General features: G+C 40.8%; 1 protein-coding gene across 6 annotated transcripts in view; it reads left to right on the forward strand.

The window, feature by feature from the left end:
• Positions 1–327: 327 nt before the first annotated feature.
• HYDIN (HYDIN axonemal central pair apparatus protein) overlaps positions 328–23,820 on the forward strand; it is a 335,558-nt gene continuing 312,065 nt past the window's right edge. For all 6 annotated transcript variants that reach the window (XR_011537986.1, XM_070612302.1, XM_070612303.1 and 3 more), the window contains exon 1: positions 328–438. The gene's annotated coding sequence lies outside the window, so the exon portion shown is untranslated. The remainder of the gene's footprint in view (positions 439–23,820) is intronic.

A 23,820-nucleotide genomic window follows, 5' to 3' on the forward strand; every position in this document is an offset into this window, starting at 1 on the left:
ATATATCTATTGGGTAAACGGACCTAAACTTTTGCATATAACTTAAGGGGGTTCATGGACCTCCTGAAGAGATAAAAGGACCCCAAGTTAAAAATTCCTGTACACATGAGGACCCTCACAGCAACACGGGGAGACTAGCGTTAAATGAGCTCATGCATGAAGCACCTTTAAAGAACTAGGACAGATGCCTGGTCAAGGCTGCCCTTGGTGAAAGAGGGTGTCCGAAGAATTCCTGAAAACCAAATTTTTTCCCACCAAGCGTCCCTGCCTAGCGGTTGCTATGGACGCTTGCCTTGTCCAATCATCGAGCAGCTTGCTAAGCTGTGCGGGGCTCGGTGGTTGCTGTGGCAACGGATGGCAACAGCTCCTGGCCCGAGGCTGCACCGGAGCCGAGCGTCGGCTTGGAGGCGGGTGGGGAGCCCCTTGGCAGCGGCGTCTGTGAGTGGGACGCGGGGTTTTGGTGGGGATCGGGGAGCAGAATTGACAGGGGTTCGGGGGTGCACCGAGGTCGGAGGTCCTCGCAGTGACCGAGGGGTCACAGTGCAGGGGGCATGGGGACGGGCCTGGGGTCTCCTCCATGCTTTCCCGCCGTTTGTCCCAGAGGCTCCCTAGGCCTTCCAGACCCCACCCCTCCCTTGCCTTCTCTGGCCCCTTCTCTCACCCCAATTAAAATAGTGGCAGTTCCGATTTCTGTTCTTGGGATTCCCCAGCCAGACAGGTAGCAAAGGGGCAGGCATTGACCCGAAGGACAGAAGACCTCGGTGTTCACCTTGCTTCTGATTTCTAATTTAGCCGTGAGCCCTTGGACGAATCATTTTCCCTATTTTCTCACCAGGAAAGTGGGGTGCCACGCCCCCTCTCCTCCTTCTCCTCCCTCCCCTTTTCCTTCTCAGGATAACTGTGGGGATCAAATGCATGACCACTGCACCCTCAGATGTGCTTTACCTGTCTGATCTCATCTTATAGCCGCAACAGTCCTGTGGAGTGACTGTAATGATTAACCCGCCTTCACGGTTGAGCAATCTGGGCTCAGAAAGTGTCCCATGATCCGGGGTTAGTGAGTGGCGGTTGGTATGACTCTTAACCACCACCCAGGGGGACTACCCCGTGTCCTGTCCTCTATGTGTTTACCTTGGGTTTCTTGCTCCCTGCCTCTATTGGGTGCTGTTCTTTTCATTTCAGAATACTTCAACCAGTATGTATTTTATCAAGATGGCTCTTTCCCACTCTCATTTTCTGTACTCCTTAAAGTAATTGAGGACCCGTTTCATGTCTAGTACTAACCCGGATATTTTGCAGGCCAGAAAAGAAAATATTGTAAGATAGCATCTGTGCCCTCGAGTCACATTTTACTGTATTCGGTTCAGAAGTCAGTGCTAAGGTCAAAGATATCCCCAGAAAATCCCCTAAATTGCCCAGGAGCAACCCAATTCAGATATTGAACCACTGAAAAGATTTAATTCTGGAAATATTTAAACACATTTCACAAAATTCTAATTTATAGACTTTTCCTATTTGTCACCATAAATTAGTAGAAGGATAAATTTATCAATTCCATTATATCTTTGTTCTTCTAAATTTTGCTGGGGCCCTCATTTCGTACTTCAGTTTCTTCCTTGAGAATGTTGAGGAGGCTCTCACCATCTGAGTGGCTACCCGGACGTCACTCTTTGCTTGGTGGGCTGGTCAATCCTTGGAATCATTCATGTGTACCTCTGTGGTCTCCCCAGTCTACACTGGACTGACTCTTCCAGCGTCAATGAATTCGACACTAGCATCCTCAGGATTGCCATCTCCCCTCACTGTACAGCCCACTGACTGAAGACGGTCACCCAACTATTTTAGAGGTTATTCTTCTGTCTTTTGAGTTAGCTGACTATGAATATAGTTGAAATTTCATTATCCCCATTGATGTAACTCTTTTGGGGTCTTATTGTAGAGATTGTACTTGCTCTGCATAGGCGTCAACACTTGATATTCTCAGTCGTTTAAAACTTTGTCTTTCTGATGGGAAAATATTGACTATCACTTTGTTATAGTTTACATTTGCCAGATTACTAGCGAGATTGAACAGTTTATGATTCTTGACTGTTGATACTTGATCTTCTGTGGATTGCCTGTCTTTATCTTTGCCCAATTTAAGTTTGACTGTCCTTTTTGTATTGACTTGTAAGGCTACAGTACATACTTTGTATGCTATGTTGAAATATAATTTAAATTAATATTTTCTCCCAGTAGGTTCTTAGCTATTTTTTTAAGTCAGGTTCATGATGTATAGTTTACCTTCTGTGAATTTCACCCCTTTTAGATGTAGAGTTCCATGAGTTTTGAAAAATATATAGTCATGAACCATATAAATGTATCGAATGATTCTGTGAGCTCCGAGTGCTTCCTTGTACCCAGTTGTAGTCAATCCACTTTCCCCTCCCCCGGCACCTGGCAACCAATGATCTCATTACTGTTTCTGTGTTTTCCAGAATATCATATAAATGGAATCATAAAATACATAGCACTTTTTTCCGTGTTGTTTTATTTAACATGTTGCTTTTGAGATTTATCCGTGTTGTTGCATGAAGCAGTAGATCTTTCCTTGTTATTGTTGAGTACTATTCAGTTTAATAGATGTACCACCAGTTGATGGACATTTGGGTTGTTTCCAGTTTTTAGTGATTATGAATAAATAAAGTGGCTATAAACATTCACATACAGGTCTTTGTATCGACATGTATTATTATTTCTTTGGATAAATACCTGAGAGTGGGATTTCTAGGTTCTATGGTAAGTGTATGTTTAATTTTATAAGAAACTGCCAACCTGTTTTCCAAAGTGACTATACTGTTTTGCATTTCCACCAGCATAGTATGAGATTTTTCACTTGCTCCAAAACCTGCTAACAGGTGACAATTTTGTTAATTTTAGTTATTCTTGTAAATATGTAGTAATATCTCCTTCTGTCTTTAATTTGCATTTCCCTGATGACTAATGATGCTGAACAACATGTGCTTATTTGTTATTCTCTCTCTTCTTTGGTGAAGTTTCTGTTCATATATTTTACCCATGTCTTACTCAACTGTCTGCTTATTGAGTTGTCTTTTGAAGTCAAAAGTTTTTGTTTTGATAAATTCCCATTTATCAGTTTTTTCTTTTGTGGATGGTGTTTTGGTGTGCTATCTAAAACTCTTTGCTTAATCCAAGGTTAACACAGATTTTCTTCCATGTTTTCTTCTTGAAGTTTTATAGTCTTAGGTTTTACGTTTTATTTCATGTTTTGTATATGAGCAAACTTAGAATTATTTTGGAGAAGGCACAACAGTACCTCTGGCTTGTGTGTGAGAATGATTCACGCAATCACAAAGTAGAGGGCAAATTATTATCTGTTATGAATTAGTGGTATAGTTTCACAAACTTCAAAATAGTTTTGAGAATGTTTCTCCACGTTAGCAGCAAAAACATTTAGAACATGAAAACACATCAAGTTTGAAAGAAACCCACATAACCTGTGAGTATTGAAAGCACGTATTAACTGGTACACTTTGGGATCTGCGTAAGGCAGAGATTCTTGACTTCCGTGTTCATCTTTTGAGGGACAGTGTTTATAGCTTTCATCTGATTCTCAGTGGGACTTGGACCTCAAAGATTAAAGATCACTGGCTTAGGATGAGCACATCTTAGAATGCAGGGGACAGTAATAGGCCTCGTCACGGCTGCTGTCATAAGAAGTGAAGCATCAGCCATTTCCTGAGGGCACTCTCTTCCTCTCAAACAATTTCACCCGAGATGGGTTTCTTCGTTAACGCTGCAGGTGCGCTCAGCGTTTGGCTGCTCCTCCTATAAAATGGTCTTGCAAGACGGATGGGTGCTTGTAGGATCGTGCTAGAAGGATTCAGGTTGTGCAGAGGAGGAGAAGCGATGAACTGATACATTGCAAAATGCCTCTACTGCAATTTAATCTGAAAAACTGTGCAGTCTTTTCATTACTTCGAAGAGTTAAGGTGCTTTAATTCTCTGATCTTTTATTTTCAAGGGTGATATTTGTCCCTTGTGGTGATAGGGAAGAAGAGTGGGCTTTTAAAAAATGTTCTGTGCTTGGGGCCTGGCCCGGTGGCATAAAGGTTGAGTTTGCACATGCTGCTTCTGTGACCTGGGTTCACAGGTTCCCATCCTGGGCGTGGACCTAGCACCACTCATCAAGCCACACTGTGGTGGCATCCCACATAAAATGAAGGAAGATTGCCACAGATGTTAGCTCAGGGCCAATCTTCCTCACACACACACACAAATGGGAAAAAAAAATTTATTAGAAAAATGTTCTGTGCTTGATTGAAAGGCTTGTCATGAAAGTATGTGATATTGTTACAGTGGTGATCTTCATCTTAAAATGAATAGCAAAAAGTCAACTTGGTTGACTTTAAGGAAAAATTAGGGTGAAATGCCGGCCAGCCCCGTGGCGCAGCAGTTAGGTTCACCTGTTCCGCTTTGGCGGCCCGGAGTTCACTGGTTTGGATCCTTGGACCTACGCACCACTTATCAAGCCATGCTGTGGCAGGTGTCCCACATATAAAGTAGAGGGAGATGGGCACGGATGTTAGCTCAGGGCCAGTTTTCCTCAGCAAAAAGGGGAGTATTGGCAGCAGGTGTTAGCTCAGGGCTAATCTCCCTCAAAAAAAAAAAAAAAATTAGTGTGAAATGATGAAGAAAGAAATCTCTTGTAATTTCACTGGCAGTTCATAAGTCTCCTGTATTTTATTTTTAAATGCCATCTCCTTGCTTTAATAGACTATCTAAAATGTCCTGAATGTAAGGTTGCTCTAATAACATTATGATCTGACTGCACCCGTGTCTGTTTTTATTTCTTTAAACTACTATTTTAAGCCCAAGTTAAACAATTTTGCCTAATTCTATGTTCTGTACAACTATGTTGTTGATGCTTGTTTTTATTATAAACAATCCACCCAAGTTTGCAGCAGTGGCTTTGAAAAATCCCTAATTAAAATAAATTTCAAGGTTAAGCTATTTTTATTCATGCCTGAAAACAATTACCAATACTTGTAGCTTTTAAAATAATAACAGTGTGGTAAGCATATTTCAAAACCAGGAAGGCAGAAATTTGTGTTTATGAAAGCCAAAAAATTAGTCTTGCAATGCTTTGGAATGTCCCTGGTAACTAATTATAGATGATATGTATTATATGGAACCTCATAGATTTTAGTGAGAAGTGGATAAAAAGGGGCTTTATGTATTTCATTTCTGATAGAATCTCTGTCACTCTTGGAGAGAATTAAAGTTTAATAAAAAGGAGTAACAGAGGGATGTAATCTAAAAATATTAATTAATAGCTTTAGCTCTACCAGAATGAGATTCTGTAATAAATGGTAGGCTGTCAGTTGCTAAATCATGAAATATTGCAGAGAGGGAACAGGCAAAATACTCTTTTACAATATGGCTCGTGATGTTAAAACTGGTAGTGGTAGGGAAGCTTTGTACTTGTTAATCATTTGTGTTTTTACATCACTGTGTGTAATTACAATTAAACACATGGTTCCTAAAAAGATAGTGTGTTCTTAGCAATTAAAATCATGGCAAGCAGCTTTTTCTCCTCCCCAACATACAATTAAACTGAATAGAATCACACATGCTGTGGGTTCTTCAGAGGAAAGGTTCTATGCAGATTCGAGGAGATTAGTATTCTGTTCCCCAGCCCTGTCATCTTGACCCCGCAAACGGCGAACTTTGCAGCTGGCAGAGGGCTTCCAAACATGGGTGTTATGAAGTGGTTACCCTCTCGCCTTTCTCTCCCAATCCTATTCTTGCCACACGGGGATTAATAGAATACATTTTTTAATGAGATTTTTGGAACAGTCTAACAATAATTGGATGTGTTGTATTAATATGGCTTTCTAAATTCTGGGGGCTCAGCTAGCTCATGAAATTCCTCAAGGGCACAGAAAATTCATCTTTTATTTTCTTAAGCCAACCAATGTTGACGTGTTTGCTTGTGAAAAAAAAAAATTCTTTCATTTCATTGCAAGGTTTTTTATCTAAAGAATATAGAATTTACTTTGGGTTCTGGGGAAACCAAGTTCTCGCCTGATTTATGATTCTTATTACAGCAAATTAACTTTAGGAGATTTTTCAACCAGGATTCAGCAGTGCATGAAACATTTCACCGGTTGAAATACGGCTTTGTGGCTACTGGTCCGTCCCTTGAACCAGACCCCAGCAGTGTTAATGGGTCTCCCCCAGAGCAGTGGAGTTGGAGCCCGTGGTAATCTGTTCACAGATGAAATCTTGTAAATAAATGTCTTGTTTGCATGAGAATAAATAGGCCCAAGTATACTTTCAATGATTTTAGGTACAGGCTTTTGTGCCCACCAGTAAGCAGTTATTTGCTGGTGTAATTAACCATCTGCACCTTATTGTGAGGGTGCAGCTGGCTAATTATGCCCAGCGCCATAGGGCAGGTTAAACTTCTCATCTGCATAAGAACTGGAATTGCAACAAAGGACACTGACCTTTACAAATGAGTCCCTAAATTTAACCAGTTCAATGTGAGGTCCCCACTCATGGAATTTTGTTTTGTTTTGTTTTGTTCGGAAGTGAAATTTATATACGAGTAATGGTCTTTCTATTTGTAAAGTAATTAATACGGAACCATAGGACAGACTTGTATTATTATGAGTCAGGGACAAATGAGATCCCTGCTGAGTTCAAATTATTTTGTTTCCTCGTTTTGGAGAAGTGCTACATCAATATGGATGTACATGTGGTCGTGAACTCATATGAATGACAACTTGGTGCATCACTGAGAGTTCAAATGGGCTAAATTTGGGTATTAACCATTTCAAAATCATTTTTAGCAATAGTTGCACATCCTTCTTATGACTTAGTGGTTGGATGGTTTGAGAGAACAGCAGAATGCTGGAGAGCAGAATCTTAAATTTCCATGTAGGTCATATTCACAGTCAATGCCCATTGACTAAGTGTGGCGGAGGTCTGCTATAGGGTGAGTCTTCCCACGTTTGCTTGTCTAAGATCGTCTTTGATTTGCCCTTACCCTTGAAAGATATTTTTGCTGGTTATAGAATTAAAAGATGGCAGTTTTTTCTTTCAGAATTAAAAGATGGCAGTTTTTTTTCTTCCGGCATATTTGAATTTGTCATTCTACCAACTTCTGGCTTCCATTATATTGAGAAATTAGCTCTCTATCTAACTTGGCTCCTTTGAAGATAATCTGTCTTTTTTATTGGCTTTTTAAATGATTTTTCTCTTTATTTTTGGTTTTCTTCACCCTCTCTAGGCTAAGTCTAGGTATGGATTTTTTTCCCCATCTATCTAGATTGGGATTTATTTGGCTTATTGAATGTACATATTGGTCTGTTTCAAGATTTTGGTAAAATTCTCAGCTATTATTATTTTTTTTAAAAGATTGGCACCTGAGCTAATTTCTGTCACCAATCTTCATTTTTTTCTTCTTCTTCCTCTCCCCAAAGCCCCCCAGGACATAGCTGTATATTCTAGTTGTAGGTCCTTCAGGTTGTGCATCAGCTATTATGTTTTAGATGTGGCCTCGGACTCATCTCTTTTCTCTCACTCAAGGGTCCAGTGATGTCAGATCTCTGTCTTCCATGTCTCTATTTCACTTGTGTATTTCAAAAACTAAAGTAAAATAATTTTTTTGTCACTCCACGTACTGACCTGCATAATTCTTCTGATTTATTTTCTAGTTTAGTCATATTCTTTACAGCTATTTAAAATATACATTTTGCTTATCTATGAAATTTCTAAATTTACTGTATCTTTCATTGCTAGGTGTTCTATTTGGATATCTTTCAAATCTGCTGTATAACTTCTCCCATAACATTTTGTTTTAAAAAAATGTTTAAACCTAAAGAAAACTTGAAATAATAGTACCTAAATACCCTTTACTTAGAGTCATCAGTTGTGAGCATTCTACCACATTTGCTTTTGCTTTGCCTTTTTTCTCTCTCTCTCTATTTTTTCTTGAACCATTTGAAAGTAAGTTTATGACTGCCGAAGGGCGATCTCATGACACTACTCCTTTATATACATTAGCAGGTATTTTCTAAGAATAAGAACATTCTTTTACATAATCACAATACTGTTATCACAGTCCATAAATTAAAATTGGTACAGTATTATCTGATATACACTCCATATTCATATTTCCCCAATTTTTCGATAATGTCCCTTTTAGTGGTTTTTTTTTTCTTTATTAAATCCGGGATCCAGTCAAGGATCACATGCTGCCTTGAGTTGTTCTGCTTTTTAGTCTCCCTTAGTGTAGAACAGTTCCCTTGAAATTTCGTTTTTCTGGACATTGACATTTTTGAAGAGTACAGTTGTTTTACAGAATTACTCTATCATTTTATTTGTCGATTGAAGATATAGTCAAGCTTGTCTGTTAGTACTTCAAACATAAGAGACACGCTTGAATGTATCTTGAATAAACATAGTCATTTTATAGTCTGTAGCTAACAAGTCTCCTAGATGAAGTGTTTGATGGACTTCCTATTATCTTTAGTTTCTGCTAATTTTGCTCATGGTATCTTGTGTCTTGTGTGTTTGCTTATTTCTGTTCTTCATTGTCCTTGAAATAGTGTTTGTGGGTCTGGTATGACGGTGCCGTCCTCCATGGGAGATTTATATTTGCTTCTTCCAGGCAACTCAGGATCTTTTAGTCTGGGACTGCCCTAAATCCAGCTCATGGCTTGACGTTCTCTGGACAATTTAAATGGTATGGGCAAGGACTGCAAATTTGGGTCAGAAATGACCCCAACTTTTTGAATATTTTTTTTCCTTCTTTTTCCTATTAATTCTTTTTCTCTGCTTAGCACCATAACAAGTTTTACTGTGGCTTTCTGGGGATGATGATGGAGTGACCAGTTTTAATTTTGGGTTCCAGCCTATGGTGAAAAAGATCTCTCATTATACTTCCCATTTTGAGCAGACTCTAACCACAGACTTCTATCTTATTGCCCAATAAGGCCAACAAAACCAAAGCGCCAATGTTTCTGGATTAGCAAATGCCCTAAGGGCAGAAGTGGCTAAGGCATTCTAGGGCTTTCCTTACTGCTCTGGTGTCCGATTTCCTTTAGATTTTGGTCTGGTAATTGCTACTATCTTGACAGCTCTTTAAAACTTTTAAGGAGTTTAAAAATTTTTTCACCTCGAGCTTTTAGTTGTGTTCACATGAATGGTTGGTTCAACTAACTGTTACCAGCCTTTACTGGAAACTGAAGTCCTCTTTAATTTTAGGAGAAATTTTATTTTTGTCCTTATTAGAGATGAAGGCTAGATACAGATATTTTTCATACTTTTAATAGGAATCGATCTGGCCAAGCCCTGTGAAAACAATGCGCTAAGAATTTCCTAGTCATTATTTACCAATGTGATAACTGAAAAAAGAAAAATGGCCCTATTATATACCAGACAGCCCAAGTACAGTGTTACAATATGTAGCCAATCTCTGTCATTGGTTTTCATTACTGAATTTTGTTATGACAGCCATCCAATATGAATTAAAAGAATTACATTTGACATTTTAATAAAAGGTAGACATGCAGCATTTAACAAGAAGCTACTAGTGAGAATCTATGAGACAGTGATCAGTGTTGAAAGCACTCAATTGAGCAGGGTCAAGCTAGCTTGCTGTCCACTTGTTTCTGGGGATTGCCACATCCCTGATGGCTGGCAGAGATTGATGAAAGCATGGGTCTCTTTCTTCACTGAGGTCAGTGGGCACCATGGAGGGGTCAATGAGTAATTGCAAATTTGCTCTTCTTTGTATAACTGGCTTTATTAAAGGGATCCCAAACGTTTTGTGTGAAGGGAAATCTAATTCCCAGGTGTTATTTTTGTCAGATGGATTTGGTTAATAAATAAGATCACTTTTAAATAATGTTTGCAAATATCTCTAAGTTGTTAGTACTTTGAGAAAATGCATGTAAAATGTATCACTTTTCTGTAACCCCCTCTATAGAGGATTTACATCTTTAAAATCTGAAAGTGAAATATTTCTAGTTATCTCTTCTGGACTCACACATAGTGGGTGACCTGGAATTTTTGGATCCATGTGAACTTCTGGAGAGACCTTGTTATGTGCTAGTCGTCTTCAAATGTGGGCTTGGTAAGAGCAGAATAATTTGTATGTGGAATTACCTGTCCTGGGTTACCTAATCCAAATAGCCAATGATTTTTCACGATTTCCAGATTTCGAGGCATCCTTGATGGTACATTTGATGGTACAAATGCATTAGTCTACACATTTTATATAAGTACAAAATGTGTAAACTTATTCTCTCCTGTTCTAATAGAAATGAGGCATTTTCCACTTGCTTTGGAAATAGCAACTCACGCAACTGCATAGTAGTTATTTGCAAATCTTCCTAATAAACTCTAGAGCAAATTTCAGGTAAACATAGGATTCTTAATAAATGATGATTATTATTAGAGAGTCCTAGATTTCAAGTGACAGAAATTTACTTCAAACTTCAATACAGCTTAATGACAATAAGGAATTTCTTAGTCCGTTTAGTTAGGACCCTAGGATGGTTCATGGGGTCAGAAGATGGGTCACAGTTCCCAGGGCCTCAAAGTTTAGAACTGCTTTCAATACTGCTCTGATTTGCTCATATTCGTCTTTCTTCTCTGCTGTCACCCATGCATCCTGCTCACATTTCTGCTCTTATCTCCTTGGCTTTGTTCTGCAAAAAGTCTTCTCTATGTAGTGAGGAAGATGGCTGCCAATAGCTTTAAATTCATTTTCAGCCCATCAAGTCCAAAGGAAGAACCTCTCTTTCCCCATGTCCAGCTATCATTTAAGGAAAGGATTCATTGCATTGTTAGGGAAAATGCTCTCGCCAAAGACCAATCAGAACGTAGGAGGATAGGACACTATGATTGGCTGGGTCTGCTTACCCCTTCTGGAAGGGCAGTGAGTTCTTACAAGAAGAAGGAGAATGGGAGGGGGGAATTATACTGGACAGGCAAAAAAGTCCTGTACGAGAGTAGATTGTTAAAAAGGGTTAAAAGCTGTTAAGGAGTATTCCTGACTGAGTACACATTTTTGAATCCAAGTAAGATAAATAGATTTAAGAAAATTATTATCTACTAAACCCACTATCAGTATAGGAGAAGACATTTTCTTATGTTAGAAAATTCCATAGATTTGAAGAATTGATACAACACACTGGAGGAAAGAACGATTGAATTAGGGATTGTTGTAAGTGTTAGGAAAAGAAATTAACACACCCAAGATTTACCTTCGCTTAGATTTCTTCCACAAGAAGTCACTAAGAAATGGTAGACTGCAGCTTTTTTTAAAAAAATTTCTTTCTAAAACAGCAGGAGGGAGCCATTACTACTGTTGTTGATATTAAAATATGAATAAGCCCTCATTGATTTGATGGTTGGATCAAAATAAGGGATTTTAGTTATCAATGAATGGTAATTTCAATGTCTCTTCTTTATTGCATCAAATTCATAAGTAAATATGCATTTGTTTATGAATTTGCTGCACTGAAAATAATATGAATTGCTTAGCATTCATAAGAAGCTTATAAAATAGATTCCTTTGAGTGATTGTGTGTGTGTGTGTGTGAATCGAGGCAGATTCTGCAAATGAACGTTCATTATGTGTAATAGCTGCAGAAGCCAAAGGCATTCTCACGTGTGTGTATCTGCAGGTCTTTAGACTCTGGCAGTGACAGAATCAATGGCATATAAATTAGACGTTATTATATTTTGGTACAGCAAACATACATTTGAAATAGCTTGTCTGCTGTGTTTAAATGAGCATATTTGACAAAATGAACAAGACCATCAAAAACTGCCCTTGCAAGTTATGGTCTGAATGGCTCTCAAGTTATTCATGGTATGGTAATACATTACAAATAATAGATGGACGGCAATTATTTATAAGGAATTCACTTTGTCAAGAGACTGTGGCCACAGCATACAGCTCAGATGACGTTTGTGTCAAAGAACATTAATTGGCTCAGATAACTCAAAAGTTCCTGACAATCTAAGGATTCAAATGATGTCATTGGAACTCAGTCTCTTGGCACAGCTTTCGTTTGTGTGGCTTCGTTCTTAGACAGCCTCTCCTCTCGTGGGGGCAAGAGGGCTGCCAGCAGCTTCAAGCTCATATCTTACTTCTCAGCAACCTCGATGGAAAGAAAGAATGCCTCTTTTTCAGCTGTTCCAATAAAGTCAAAATGAAGCCTCATTGGTTCTGATTGGTTTGACTTGGATCATTTGCCCTGTCTTGAACCTATCACGATGGCCAGGGAGATGTGACATTGGGATAAACCACTCCTGGATTGGAGCAAGGAGTGGGGTGTTTCCCCAAGGAAAAACGATATTGATCTCAGAAGAAGAGTAAATGGATGCAGGGTAGTAAAAACCAATAAATACCTGACAAATGATTCTACTGTTAAATGAAGAAGGAAAACAATAAATGGTTCAGTGATTCAGCTGCCCATCCAATCATTTAACAAATATTTATTGACTCCATGCCAGGCACCATGTTAGGCCTACATACCAGTGATGAGCACAATGGTTAAGGTCTCTGACCTCATGGAGCTTGCTATCTGGTGGACAAGGCAGACATAAAAATCTAGTTACACAAATAATTTACTCAATATGTGAAAAATGCAACTGCTACGAAATATGACAAGGGAACTTGAGGGAGGTGAAAGGCTTTCTAGAGGGAGTGATGGTTCAACTGAGACCTGTAAGATGACTCTAGGTAAGCATGGGAAAGGAGGTGGGATGGAAGGAGAGAGTTCCAGAGATTTTATGTCTAAATAACCCTGTAGTTTGATCAGGGGAAGAGGGCAGCCTGAAAACCTGGACAGAAGGGAGACAGCATATACCACTGGGGGTGATGGACTTGGAGGGAGAGGCTGGGTGTTCCAGAGACAAGAACTATGCCTTTCACCATGTCGTCTGCGGGTGTCCATGATACGGAGTCTCATAATCCAGATCCAGACATGAATCAAGACTCTTCCTGAAAGAAGATCTACATAAACCTCAAAGACTCTCAATTTTAATATACCCTTTCCAAACAACTTATTGTTTTTTTGGGTTCTTCAAGTGAGAAGGGGCTGGAAAATATGCCCTTGGTTGCTGGGTAGACAAATTTAAAGTGTTTACTTTTAGCCATTAAAGTTCTGCAAGTAGCTGTTCAGCGTTAATACACTACGTGTCCATCTCAGCTAACGCTAATTGTATCTCAACCTGATGCCTGAAATGAAACAATCAAGATGTCAAGACATTAGCTCTGTAAATCTTGGATTAGGTCGCATGAATGGATTATCCAGATTAATTTCAGACGTCTGAGCAGTGCGCTAAGCAGACTTCTCCTAGTCCTGGGCACTCTTTGTATTGTGCTTCATTTTTGCATTCTATTTTCAAATTAAAAAAAATAGTTCCTTTTTTGCATTGGAAGATTCTTTAGGCATGTATTAGGATTTCTCCCCATATACCATCTGCACTCAGTAAATGAGGATTTCTGCTTCTGAGAATGGTAGACTAGGTAATGCAGGTCCACCCTCCTGCTGAGTGCAACTAGAAAAATGGACAGAAAGTCTGCTTCAAGGCACTAGAAAGTTAACAAGATGGTGAAGAACTATCAGGCCAGGTCTAGGGGCAACATGGACCCAAGCAAGGGAGCCCCAAATTTAGAGCTCCTGAGAGCACATGCAAATTACAAGGAAGAAGCTGAGAGACCAAGAGGCTGGACAGTGTTTGTGGGCAAAGGCAACAGGGATTGGTGAGCAGGGCCAGCCAAGGATAGAGGGAACCTGGTGAACTTCTTCTCTTTGGGTTTGGACCTCAAGGGGCTGCCTCAAAGGAGAAGGGATGAACTGGAAGAAGGCCCATGAAGCCACTTGAAATGAAAAAACAAGCCATAGAGAGGGCAAAGACATTTGTAAAAACATATAACTGCAAGAGGGCTTGCATCTGGAAGGACTTCCACAAATCAATAAGAAAAAGACTACCCAATAGAAAAAAAGTCAAGAGACTTGAACACTTCACAAGGCATTTCACGAAAGGGGACAGACATCCAAATGGCTAACAAACATATGAAAAGGTACTCAATCTCATTAGTAATCAAGGAAATGCAAATTAATACCACAATGAGCTGTCCTGACACACTCACCAGAGAGCTAAAATTTAGGTTGCTAATAGCAAGTGTCAGCAAGATTGGGGGCAACCAGATGTCTCATACTCTGCTGGTGGGAGTTTAAATAGCTACGACGAATTTGGAAAGCTGTTTAGCATTATCTACCATAGTCGAACATATGCATACCCTACGATTCACTGATTCCATTCCTGGATATATACCTGTCCTGGTGCACAGAGAGACATTTGCAAGACTGCTCATAGCTGTACTATTCATGATAGCCTCAGAATGGAAACAACCCAAATGTTAACTAATAGCGGAATGGATTAATAAATGGTAGTATATTTAAACAGTGAACTATTATACTTAAATGAAAATGAACAGACTACAGCTATATACAATGAACTAGATACATAAAGTAGAGCCAACGAAGCCAGACACAAATGGTTACATATTGTGTAATATCATTCTTCTAAATATTAAAAACCAGGCAAAACTATAGTGTTTAGGGATTCATGCTTAGGTTGTAAAAGAAAATCAAGGAAGTGATGTCTATAGAAGTGAAGACGATGGTTACCTTTAGTGGAGAAAGAGGGCTTAGTGATTGAGAGGGGGTGGGAATGTTACCAAAACCAAAGTGGGTTTCCCTCCTGGAGAGTCAAATCAGACTCTCAACCAGAAGTAAGTTGTCTCACAGAGTAAAATATTTTTGCAGCAAATAGGAGACCATGAGGAATCATTTCCAGAGTCATGGCCTCCCCAAACAAAGGGAAGCGGGGACCTTTTATTTCGGATGGGGAGTGAATATTCAAAAGGGAGAGGTGGGTATTCGCTTGCACAGGCTCAGTTGGAAAACATGCTTCCACATATACTGCAGGTCATGGCAATAAGGCCCGAGCTCCTCCTGGAGAGATCTTGGCATTAAAAATAAGGCAAAGGCCATAGCCAGAGCTCTCTGGTGAGGCTTGTTCTGGTTCAGGGTGGTTGGTGATTGCGTCTCCTTGACATAACAACAGGAATAAAAACAATTTGGAAAAACAGTTACAAGCTTCCAAACCCACCCCTGAGTTCCTCGGGGCAACTAGTTGGGGCACCTAGTCGGTGACAGGAGGGTCCTTCTGGGGTGCTGGCAGTGTTCTCTTCTTAGGAGGGTCCTTCTGGGGTGCTGGCAGTGTTCTCTTCTTAGGAGGGTCCTTCTGGGGTGCTGGCAGTGTTCTCTTCTTAGGAGGGTCCTTCTGGGGTGCTGGCAGTGTTCTCTTCTTAGGGGATCCTTACACAGATGTTCACTTTGTAATAATTCATCGAGCTGTAGATTTTGGAAACAGTTTTCTGTATGCATAGAATATTTCACAACAAAATCTTTTAAAAGACGGTATCACTGTATCTTTTATCAACCTCATCAAAACTAAAAGCAAAATTTATCACGCGCTCAATCAAATTACGGCGATGCTTTTCACTGAGAGATGTGACCAAGTCTGAATGCGGCAGATGTGCAGCGTGCCAAAGTCAAAATTCAGTTCAATTTCTGGGTGCTTATTACTGTATGCTGGTAGCCACATCACTAAATTTCATTTTCTCTCCTCAAAACCAATATAATTTTACTTGTAATTATCTAATATAGTGCTTTCCATGTAGTAGATACTCTATTATCTATTAAATTACAAGTTAAGATAATTGAATTCCCATGTGAGAAGTAATCTATTTTGGAACTATAATACTTGTAGATTCTTAGTACAAGTAATGAAAATGATGTGAATTGGGGCTCACAAATAAGAAATAATAAGCACTTTCTGCATCTGTGGCTCTCTCTGTTCTGTCATTAACTTCTTCCTATATGGCCTATAGTTGGCTGTTTGACTTTTCCCCTTCGTGTGTCTGGTCTGGAAGCTTCTACAGTTTCAACAAGCTTCCAGGGCTTGACATTTTCCTATGGGGAAACATTTCTTTTTGTCATTTGAGGCCTAGGAAAAATTAGTTTTCACTGTGCATTTTGTGATACTGTGATTTATAATAAGAAATATATATTTGATCTTCGTTCTTGTTTCTGGCATGGAGCTCCATAAGCCTTGGAATTTCCTAAGTGATGAGAGGGATAAAGGTGTCTTTTGTTTTGTTAATGAGGTGACTTTTGGACCTCACCTAAGGATGGGGGCTGGTTGCCAGGAGAACCAACCATGTGATTGGAGGGTTGGAACTTTCAGTCCCGCCCCCAGCCTCCAGGGAGGGGAGAGGGGCTGGAGGTTAAATCAGTTGCCGTTGACCAATGACTTAACAATGACTCAGTAGTGAAGCCTCCATAAAGACCCAAAAGGACAGAGTTTACAGAGCTTCTGGGTTGGTGAACACATGGAGATTCAGGGAGAGTGGTGCCTCTGGAGGGGGCATGGAAGCTCTGAGCCCCTTCCCACATACCTTGCCCTGTGCATCTCTTCCATCTGGCTGTTCCTGAGTTATATCCTTTTAATAATGAACCAGTAATCTAGTAAGAAAAATGTTTCTCTGAGCTCTGGGAGCTGCTCCAGCAAATGAATCCAACCTGGGAAGGGGTCTTGGGAACCTCCAATTTATAGCCAGTTGGTCAGAGGTGCAGGTAACAACCTGGGTTTGTGACTGTGTCTGAAGTGGGTCGGGGGGGCGCAGTCTTCTAGGGCTGAACTCTCAACCTTTGGAATCTGATGCTATTTCCAGGTAGATAGTGTCAGAATTGAGTTGAATTGTAGGACACCCAGCTGGTGCCCCGAGAATTGCTTGTTTATGTACCCACTTCCCCCCACTGGAACTGGTGACCGGAACAAAATACATCTTCCTTTTCCTTTTCTTCAACATGGATCAAATAAGAGGATTCTTTCTGAAGTTTGTCTCTCTTATCTACCTCAAATGTAACAAGTCACACATCCTGCAGAGACAGATTGTTCTCAGGAAGTATTTCAAGGAGAAGAGAGCAGAGGCCAGTGTGAAACCTATGAAATCTGAAGTAATCCAATTTAAAAGAGATCAAACAAATAGAAAAGCAAGGAGTATAACAGCTTTAGAAAAGTAGAAAGCCAGAAGATGCAGCAGGATTAAGAAATGAAAATTAGTCCTTTTACTCTGAGTGCCTGGAGAGCCCCTCACTGACAACAAGTCATGTTGCATTTACTTGAACATTTCCCCTAATCTTTTCTTTGATATTTTCCTGCTAAAATGGTGTTTTTGGGGTAAAGAAATATTTATCAACATCCCAGAATATAATCTTCTCTGGTCTCCCTGTAGCAGTAGCCGAAGTTGAAGATATGTGAACAGTTTCATCTTCTCTTATTTATTTCCAGCAAGGAAGGTTTAATTGAATGGAATTTCTGTCTTTTCAGTTTATTTTTAACCAAATTTTCTGCTAATAATAATACTAAGAACAACTATATGTCTGGTACTGTGCAAAGTGAGGTACTTTCCAAACTTTTTTTTTTTTTAAAGATTTTATTTTTTCCTTTTTCTCCCCAAAGTCCCCCGGTACATAGTTGTATATTCTTCGTTGTGGATCCTTCTAGTTGTGGCACGTGGGACGCTGCCTCAGCGTGGTTTGATGAGCAGTGCCATGTCGGCGCCCAGGATTCGAACCAACAAAACACTGTGCCGCCTGCAGCGGAGCGCGCAAACTTAACCACTCAGCCACGGGGCCAGCCCCCAAACTTTTTTTTTTTAAAGATTTTATTTTTCCTTTTTCTCCCCAAAGCCCCCTGGTACACAGTTGTGCATTTTTTTTAGTTGTGAGTCCTTCTAGTTGTGGTATGTGGGACGCTGCCTCAGCATGGCTTGACGAGCAGCGCCATGTCCTCGCCCAGGATTCAACCAGTGAAACCCTGGGCCGCCGAAGCAGAGTGTGCAAACTTAACCACTCGGCCACAGGGCCAGCCCCCTTTCCAAACATTATCTCGTTTAATCCTTATGGTAAACAGATGTGACGGATGTGGTAACTGGCTTCTAAGATGGCTCCCAATGATCCTCATTTCCTGGTATTCAGGTCCTTGTGTGGCCTCTCCCACAATGAACAGGGCTGATCTGTGTGACCAACAGATGTTGTGTAAATGATGATACGTGACTTCTGGGTCACAATAGACACTGCTGCTTCTGCATGTTCTCTTGGTCGGCTTGCTCTGGAGGTAGCCAGTCATGATGCCATGATGACATTTAAGCAGCCCTGTTGAGAGGCCCATTCGGAGAGGATCTGAGGCCTCCCGCCAACAGCCAGGACCAAGTTGGTGGCTGTGTGAGTGAGCCATCTTGAAAGTAGATTTTCCAGCCCTAGTCAAGCCTTCAGATGGCTGCACCCCTCCCTGCCATCTTTGACTGCAACCTATGTCATAAGGGAGGCCAAGCCAGAATCACCTAGCCCGTCTTCTTTCAAATTCTTGAATCACAGAAACCGTGAGAAATGAGAAGTGTTTTTTGTTGTTTTTAGCCACTAAGTTTTGGGGTAGTTTGTTACATGGTAATAGATAACTATTAGAGTGGGCTCACGACTGTTACCTCAGTTATACAGACCAGGAAACTGAGGCTTGGGAAGATTAAAACTCAGGTCTGATGACTCCAAAGCCCTTGGTCTTAATGAAAACAAGATACTTTCTCAGGGTTTTGGTTTATTAGTGCAGACAGTACCTTCTGAGGGGGAAAAGAAAAATTTTTTTTCAAAACTATGGGAAAATGTTTTTATCCATCAACCTATATGTTTATCTAAATGCATTGAAGGCACGCGGGCACTGCAGTCGTGTATAAACATGAAGCACGGTGTTTGGCACTGCGCTCTTTGAGGTTTGTTTTCGTCTTGCACTTTGCTCACTGGGTAGAAAAGATTTTAACTTCTGAGATTTAAACTGGGAGCAAATTGGCTTTTGGCAAAGGAGAGGTGTGGGAATGGAAGAAGCAGGCAGACGGAAAAATACAAGGAAATAAGTTTTTGAGACATTTACGATGTCGGGAAAGCAAGGAGAGATGGATAGAGAGGGGCAATGGGGTATGATGATGGTGATCATGGTAGTTACTTATGTGACACGTACGCGTCCCCGAAGCATCTGGGGGCATTCACTAACTTAATAACAGACAGCGTGAAATTCTGCCTTACCAGGCAACAATCCACTCTAAATTTAAACTCTTAGATTCAGCTTGCTTCTGCGTTCCCAGAGGTGAACAGAGCTCAACTCCCTGCAGAAAATGAATTTTGTGCTTAAAAGCATCTATTCCAAAACATTTTTTTTTTTACTTTTTTAGAATCCAGTGTTGCAGGTCTATAAAGGCAGAGCTTTGATGCAAACCACGTCCTGCGAGGTTCCCCTTCCTGAGAGTTAGCGGAGAATACATATTCTTGTCTTTTCTCTGAAAGAAGATACTGTGTCATGGCTACTGAACACTCACTTAATCTAGTCTGTGTTACACAGAAACACTAGAAGGAGCAAAAGTTGGCATTTAAATTAAGGAAAACCAAACAAAAGAGGGAAAGAGTTCTTCTGAGAAATGTTTTAGCCTTGTGAAAATTCTTTTAATGAGTGCAATTTAATATTCAATTCAATTCAACAAATATTAACTGAGCCCCTTCTGTGTGCCAATCACACATGGTCAAGAAGCTTACATTCTGGAGGTAAAGACAGGCTTGTAAGCAAATAATTGCCATACAATGTATTACATTCAGTAATAGAGGCATATGCAAAGGACAGAGTGATTGGCACTCTTTGTGTGCATTAGGGAAAGCCTTGCTTCTGGGGACCTTTGAGATGGGTTTTGTAGGATGAATAGAAGTTTGCTAGCCAGATGAGGATGGGGATGTGAGAAGAAAGGATGAACCCATACAAAGGTATAGAGGTATGAAATAGCCTGGCGCATTTGGGGACTGTGGAAAGTCATTCATGTGGATTAATTAATTAATTTAGCAGATTTATTAAATAAGCATATGCAATGAGGCACTGTACTGGACACTGGGAAGGCATTCCAGGCGTTACGTACAAGTCTGGAGGTGTGTGAGCACTTGAGAGATTGTGAACTTCAAGTTGAACATAAAGTGCAGAAAGGGTAGGTTCCCAGGATGCATGTCATGCTGAGGAACTTGCAGAGTATTCTGGACTAAAGGATTTTAGGCAGGGAAATTGCTTGACCAAATATTCCCTTTATAAAGGTCGCCGTGGCCCCAGTGTAGAGAATGGCTGGGGCATGGGCAGGCGGCGGGAGTGGGGATGTCATTCTGGAGTCAGGGAGGTCAGTGAAAAAGTTGTAGTCACCCAGCCAAGAGATGAGAGTGACATTAAGAAAGGAGGGCAGCAGGAATGGAAAGGTGGAGATGGACTCATGAGATGTCAGGGAGGTGGAGTCACAAGAGAGCGGCAGTGTAACGTCGTGATTAAGGGTGTGGACTCTGGAAGCAGAGTGGCTGGGTCTCTTCCCAGCTCTACCCTGTACCAGTGTGGTTCTTACCTTCTCTGTGCCTCTGTTTCCTTATCTGTGATGTGGGAGAATAATACTACCTACATGTAGGGTTGTTGTGGCAATTAATTGATACGTATAATGCTTGGAACACTGTCAAACGAAGTCAGTCTTCATTAAATATTTAGTTATTATATGAGTGGTTGGAGGAGAGAAGTCATAGCTGACATCTGAATTTGGGGCTTGAGCAATCGTGTGAATGATGGTTCTATTCGCAGAGGGCTGCAGGAGAGCAGGTCTAGGGGCATGCTGGGCTGGAGGTGCCTGTCACACCCAAGAGGAGACATATGTAGACACTGGGGTCGATGGGGTGGATCAGAAGGGATCTGGGTGGGACAAATCCTCGAGAACTGCAGGAGGGCACGGGCAGGGGCCTGGGAAGTAGAGGGAGGGCCTGGAATAGCTCCTGGAAAGAGAGCTGATGAGGGAAACAGGTTGGGCAGTGTAGAAGGCCCAGTGGAGGCTGGAGACTCCAAATTTGCAGTGACATGATCTGGGCTGTTGTCTGGTTTTCTCCAGCAGTCCTGACAGGCTGGGTGTAGAGGGAAGAAGAGCTGGACAGACCCAGTGTTGGGGTTTTACTGGCTGTGATGGCGAGACTTGGAATGAGGATGTCGGCAATATTGCTAAGCCGCTGGGGGACAGGATCAACTGTGAAATCTAGGCTGGAGAGGAAAGAGTGAAGACGTGAGAGGGTTGAAGCAGCTAAAGGGAGGCTGGGAGATGAAAGGGCGTGAGGAGGCTGAGACAGGTGTGGAAGTACTGGAGAGAGAGAGTGCTAGAAGGTGCTGCTTGTGATCACATGGAGAGAGAGCGTGCCCTCTCCACCACTCACCAAAGCGTTTAATTCTTATTATTTTTAAACTAAAACAGTAGCACCTGCTTTTTGTAAAACTTCAAACACTTTAGGAATTCAGATCCACTTTGGAAGTGAAAATCCCTTATAATTCTAATAATTTGTTATGATTTTTATGATTTATTATTTTAGATATATTGTTAATAGTTTAGTATATACTGTTCCATATTTTTGTATGCAGTGTTTCTTAGTATTGTCTCAGAAATGGAATCATATTGTACATACCATTCTGAAACTTGCCCTTCTCCTCCTAATTTATCTTGGATATCATAATTTCTTGTACATGTAAACCTTTGAGAATGGCTTATTTATCTTTTCATTGTCCAAAGTGATTTTAATTTTTGTCCAATTTTTTTCTCTGTTATGACTTTCGGTGGATTGAGAGGCTTTTCTTTTTCCTTAAAAAAGTATTTTTTTAACATACAAAAAGCTGCACATAATTAGTGTATTATGTTTGAGTGATGAGTTTGGAGACAAGTATACACCCATGAAACCGTCACCACAATCTATGCCATAAACTTATTCATCACTTCCAAAGATCCTCTCGTCCTCTTAGTTATTATTATTGTGTGTGTGATAAGAACATAACATAGCATTGACCCTCTTAGTAAAATTTTAAGTATTTAATACATTATTGGTAACTCTAGGCACTGTGCCTTATGGTAGCTCTCTGGGACTTACTCATCTTGTAAAACTGAAACTTTGTACCTGTTCACTAATATCGCCTCATTTTCCCCTCCCCTCAGCCCCTGGCAACTACCATTCCAGAGAGGGAGATATTGAAACTAAAGATTTTACTTAGATATAGCGCAGTGTCTGGCCGTGCTAAGGTCTGGAAGGGAGTCCATGGGAGTGCAGATTGAAGTGTAACAGGGTCGAGAGTGTTTTGAATGGCTTTTCAGCTGTGTTGATGCTGCAGTCACCCAGGATGACGGCAGGAGTTGGGAAGGAAGGGAGGAGAGTGAGCCAGAGGGCAGAATCCTCAGTGGGTGAGCATGAGAAGGGAGCAGACAGAAGAGATAAAGACAAGGAAGTGCGTGGTAAAGGGGCATGGGTAAGCAGCGTGGGTGAGGCTGCAAAGTAGACAAGCACCAGGCAGGGAAAGTGTGTGAACTTTATCCTATAGGGAGTGGGGAGCAGCGAGGATAAAAGATGAAATCATGTATTTTAAAGATTTTTTTGTAAGAATGTGAAAGACTGGAGGCAGCCAACCCCGTTGGAAGACTATTGTAGCTGTCTTGGAAAAAATCTGAGAGCTTCAGGTGTGGATAAGAGAGATGTTCAAGAGGCCAACTGGACAGGACCCAGTGACTGATAGGGTGGGGGTGAGGGAGCAGGAGGAGGTGAGGACAATCCTCAGACTACTGGCCTGAGAAAATGACAGTGAAAAATAACCAAGATGGTGAGAAATGGAGGAAGAGGAAGAACAAGAAGTGTGTGTGTGCGCATGGGTGCAGGCTGTACAGGGGAACACGGTGGAAAGAAATATAATGGCCATTCAATTAAAATATAATTCTAGAAGTTTGTGAAGTTAATTGTAAAAATAAAAATATATTCTAGATGGAAACTAAAGATTTGGAGATATGCCTAACTGGTACAGTAAATGCCCTGTTGAAAGTATTGTTATCCAGACCTCTTTAGTTAAAAAGTTCTTCGGGTCATGGCCCCTTTTACCATATTTTGACCTGAGGGAGGTCTTTAAAGCACAGTGTTAAGGTAACCCATGGATTACATGACCCAGGCATTCCAGGGGCGTTAATGCATGTGACCTATTTGCATGGATTCAGTCCTGTGTTAGATATTGGAGCAATGGGCTAGGTGGTTATCATTTTTAATGACACTCCTGAATATTGACTCCGTCTAATTTCCTGGTCTATGGCTCCTTAGAAATTCACAAGCATCCATTCTATGCGAGGCACTATGCATTATGGTCTTTACCTCAAGGAGCTTATAGTCTATCAAGGTTAGTGTAAACACACACATAACTGCAAAGTAGAAAGTTGTAGGTGTCACAAAAGAGAGACAAAGTAAGGTACTGGAAGGTCAAAGAGGCTGAACAGTCACTTCCAGCTGGTATGATCAGAAGTTGCTTCCATAAGGAAATGACATTTGAACCAAGAAGAGATCCGAGCAGAGGTGAAGCAGGGACACTGCAGTGAGAAGGAGCAGTGTGAGCAGGTTTATAGGGAAAGGTCCCTTAGCCCTTGCAGATGCGGAGCCACGAAAGCAAGATCCAAGTACTGTAGACTGGGCCTGTAGCATAGTGTTAGTGATCAGGAACAAAAAGGGAAAATAGCCAAGATTTTAAAGGACTTAAGGAATGAGTTATAGAAATAAATGAGTTTTAATTCAAAAAATACCTGAGACATCA

The sequence above is a fragment of the Equus przewalskii genome, chromosome 3 (assembly GCF_037783145.1).
Source record: "Equus przewalskii isolate Varuska chromosome 3, EquPr2, whole genome shotgun sequence".
Classification (NCBI taxonomy): Eukaryota; Metazoa; Chordata; class Mammalia; order Perissodactyla; family Equidae; genus Equus; species Equus przewalskii.